Source organism: Lactuca sativa, chromosome 8, assembly GCF_002870075.4.
Source record: "Lactuca sativa cultivar Salinas chromosome 8, Lsat_Salinas_v11, whole genome shotgun sequence".
NCBI classification, from domain to species: domain Eukaryota; kingdom Viridiplantae; phylum Streptophyta; class Magnoliopsida; order Asterales; family Asteraceae; genus Lactuca; species Lactuca sativa.
In genome coordinates, this window is record NC_056630.2 from 137,060,800 (window position 1) to 137,065,485 (window position 4,686).

Here is a 4,686-nt window from a genome sequence, read left to right on the forward strand (position 1 = left end):
ATCACTGCCACCAAGAACAAGGACCTAGTCCTTAGTTCTTCACAGATATTGAAGAATATTTTTTTCGGGTGTCCAATGAGCTTTACCCGGGTTCCCTTGAAATCGGCTGACCATGCTCAAAGCAAAAGCCACATCAGGGCGAGTACATGTCATATCATAGATGATTGAGCCAAAGGAGGAAGCATATGGTACTCAACTCATTTCTACCATCTCGGCATCGGTACTCAGATTTCGAGTCTTACTCAACTAGGTATTTCTCTAGATAGGCAACTCTCCCTTCTTGGAATTCTACATGCTGAAACGCTTTAACACTTTATCCAGGTAAGAAATTTGACTAAGTCCAATCATTCATTTACTCCTATTTCTCAAAATCCTTATCTCTAGAATATATGAAGCCTCTCCTAGATCCTTCATAGCGAAACATTTTCCAAGCCAGGACTTAACTTCCTGCAAGGTCGGAACGTCGTTTCCTATGAGTAGTATGTCATCAACATACAATACTAGAAATCTAACTATACTCCCATTGGATTTGACATATACACAGGACTCGTCCTCACTCATAAAGAAGCCAAACTCTTTGAACTTCTCATCAAAGCAAACATTCCATCTACGAGAAGCTTGTTTCAATCCATAGATTGATTTCTCAAGCTTACACTCTCTATTGGGGTATTTAGCATCCACAAAACCTTCTTTCTGACTCATGTAAACATCTTCAACCAACTTCCTATTAAGGAAAGCGGTTTTGACATCTATCTGCCAGATTTCAAAATCATGAAACGCAGCTATGGCTAACATAACCCTAATAGACTTGATCCTAGCCGCTGGTGAGAAGGTCTCATCATAGTCAAACCCCGGGTTTTCAGTAAATCCCTTTGCAACCAGACGTGCCTTAAATACGTGCACCTTTCCATCCATGTCGGTCTTCTTCTTGAAGATCCATTTGCAACCAACTGTCTTACGACCTGGTACATTGTCAACCAAGTTCCAAACTTTATTGTCATACATGGACTGGATATCGCTGTCCATTGCCTCTTACCATTTGGCAGACTTAGGGCCCGCCAGGACTTCCTTGTAGCTAGAAGGCTCATCCAAATTTACTAGTGTACTATCACTGATAAACATATCACCATCCATAGTAATATGAAAACCATAAAACTTCGGTGCCAATCTAACTCGAGTGGAACGCTTAAGAGGTAACGATTCTTCAATTGGTTCAACAGGAATTTCTTCCTCGAGTCGAGTGCCAGTGTTAGAGATTCCTTCATCACTTTACTCTTGAATTTCTTCAAGATCAATTATACTCCAACTTTCCTCTTTGCATATGAGTTCCCTCTCGCGGAAAACTCCCCTTCGTGCTACGTAGACAATGTTCTCATTAGGTCTGTAGAACAAATATCCAAAGGACTTCTATGGGTATCTGATGATAATACACTGCTCACTTCGAGGTTCAAGCTTGTCGTGAGTCTCTAGTCTAACGAAAGATTCACAACCCTCAACCTTGATATGTGCCAACGAGGGAACCTTCCCCGTCCACATCTTGTGAGGTGTTTTGACAACCTTCTTTTTTGGGATTAGATTAAGGATATGGGTGGAAATCTCTAAGGCATACCCCCAGAACGATATTGGAAGCGAAGCTCGACCCATCATGGAGCGAACCATGTCCTTCAGGTTTCGATTATGCCTCTTAGCCACACTATTAAGTTGCGGTGTCCTAGGAGGTGTCAATTGTGAAATAATTCTACATTCTTTGAGGTAGTCGTGGAACTCTGATATTTGCATATTTAGCCTTATAATAAGTATAGGTTTTTATCATTTATTAGCTAATTTATTGCATATCATGGACAAAAGATACTTAAAAGTGTTTGAATTGTGTTTTCAGTCCAAAAGCGAAGCTCATAAGCAAAAGGAAGCAGGAGAAGCGGTTGGGAGCTCGGGAGTTGAACAAAGAAGAAAAACACTAAAAATACAAGGTACTCGGCGAGTAGGGTCGATCACTCAGCGAGTAGCATCGAAGATTCGAGGGGATAAAGACTCCATGACTTACCGTGTACGGGAATTAAGGGGTGGACTCGGCGAGTCGGTTCGAATCTATAAAAACAACTGTCCAGATCGACATAAGGTATTCTGGAACCTTTTTGGAGAGAAGAGCTGCGGTTGGAGAGTAAGAAGAACCCTAGAGATCGAAGATACAACCTGGAATTCAACTCCGAAGGAGATTTAAGGCAAAATTCTCATCATTCTACTTAATATATTGTTTTCAATCATGGTTAGACAATTAGAATTCGTTTTATTGCTGTTAATTACCTCAATCATGAGCTAACACTCTTAAACTTCTGTTTGGGGATACAAAATTGTGACGATGGTTTGATTATTGGTAGGATTAATTCAATATTGGTGATTTTGTTGATTTTAGCTTGTTGAAGAACCTTGTGTGTGAATGATAACTATTTTTCTGTTGATAGGATGATAATTAAATAGTATGAACATCTTTTAATTGTCAACCTCATATGTTTATGTGACCACTTTATCATATGTCTAGGAATAACGAACGTGAAACTAGAATTAATAGAAAATTAGGTAAATTCATGTGTGAGCTTGTTTGATGACCATCAGCAAGAGGTTAACTAAAGGACCAAATTAGTTATCTATTACAATTTTAAATTAACCCGAATAAATAATCTAGTGAATTAAATTAAATTAGACAACTGATCACTGTTTGTGTTAGTTTGTTCTCTAAGGATTACTGCAGCGAACGCAAAGCTAATCACTTGAATCGGTAGCCAATAGAAGAATTAATCCATTGCACTATTACCATAATATCAACCATAGGATCAATTGAGTTGAACTAAACAAAAGTCCTTCTCGTTATAGAATTTAGTTAAATCTTTGCTTTTCTAGTTTTTAGCCTAAGTAATATTAGCAAGTTTCTAGTCTTGTAAAACTAGAGAAAACCCCTATTTATTATTTAATTTAGAAAAAATTAGTCTTTAGTTTTAATTTACCATTCCCTGTGTTCGATACCTTACTTATTTAGCTGTACCACAATTGATAGGTCCACTGCCTTTGTGTTTTCATTTTATAATTAAAAGTAGGTTTTAAACTAGTTGAGTTTACACACATCAAGTTTTTGGCGCCGTTGCCGGTGAACGGTTCTAAATTAGCACTGATTTCTATTTTTATCGTTCCTTTGTGTGGGATTTATCTTACACAAAGTTAATTCTTAGGTAATTTAGTAGTTAGTATAGGTTTTAATAATTCCGTTTTAATAAGTAATTAGAAAATTTTCTGTTTTTGCCTTGAACTCGCCGAGTGCACTCGTGACAACTCGGCGAGTCCATCGCTGTTCACAGGTTTAATTTTTATTTTATTTTTGTTCTTTTTACATGTTTTTCTTGTTTTATTTTCAGTTATTTCATGACCCGAGGATCTGATACACCTCTGGTCCCTCCTCTCGAAGACCCGGAATCCGCACTAAGGAGGAACAAAGGAAAATCCATTGGAGAATCCGTTTCTTCAAAGAATTCGCCACTAAAGAACCTCAAGTCCGTTTTCAGCAAGAAGAAGAGCAGTAAATCAGGAGCATCCAACGCCTCTGTATCAATCGAAGACCCGATTAAAGAAGACACCGAGTACGAGACCAAGGAAGAAGAAGAACCCACATACGAGCATGAATCCGATTTTGAGGACGATTTAGCTATTATTATGGCTAATATCGATGAAGTCCCCATGGGGGAATAGAAGAAGAGGACGCGTGACGATACTGGCCCGGGACTTGTGCAACCCGCAATTCCCGCTACTGCTACTTTCGAGCTAAAGGGCCACATACTCGCTCAACTCAAGGAGAGTCCCTTTTATGGAAAAGACCACGAAGATGCTTACAAGCACTTGGATGAAGTAAATGATGTGGCTGACTACTTCAATGTACGAAATGTGCCACGCGAGACCCAGCTACTTCGTATGCTTCCAGTCACATTCAAGGGTGCTGCAAAGGATTGGCTCAAGTCACTTCCCCCCGGGTCGGTCACCACATGGGCTAAGATGAAAGAGGAATTCATAGACCATTTTTGCCTGCCTTCTAAAATAGCCAAGTTGAAGAAAGCTATTGCCAACTTCAAGCAACAACCCGGAGAGTCCCTTTATGAGGTGTGGGAGAGGTACAAAGGTCTTCTCAGAAATTGCCCACACCATGACCTTAATAGCCAACAGGAAGTCTCCATCTTCTATGATGGAGTCAATGTTACCATAAGGCAATTGCTCGACTCGCAAGGCCTGCTCACAAAGAAGGCACCCCCGGTAATCAAGGAATTAATTGAAGAATTCTCTAAACATTCTAGAGAATACCACAACCCAAGAAATGAAGTAAGTCGGGGGGTAGTGAACTCAGTCAATGATGGCATGGCGGCGATGTTGGCTAAGCTCGATAGTTTAGATAGAAGGATGACAAAAATGGATCAAACAATCCATGCTATTCGAGTTGGATGCGAGAACTGTAGAGGACCTCATCTCACGAAGGATTGTGACTTGGATGAAAATGGAAACAAGAAGGCGCAAACGTTCTACTCAAGCGGCGACAGATACAACGAGAATTGGCGGAAACCCAAGAAGGAATGGCTCCCGTATAAAGAGTACAAAAAGGCAAAGGAGGAGAAATACAAGCAGAAAGAGAGGGGTTTCTATCAAAAGGAA

At 39.9% G+C, this 4,686-nt stretch overlaps 1 non-coding gene across 1 annotated transcript; it reads right to left on the reverse strand.

Moving 5' to 3' along the window:
- Positions 1–4,086: 4,086 nt before the first annotated feature.
- Positions 4,087–4,193, reverse strand: LOC111907693 (small nucleolar RNA R71). Its single transcript, XR_002855639.1, has one exon. It is a non-coding gene; the product is annotated as a small nucleolar RNA R71 (small nucleolar RNA).
- Positions 4,194–4,686: the final 493 nt, after the last annotated feature.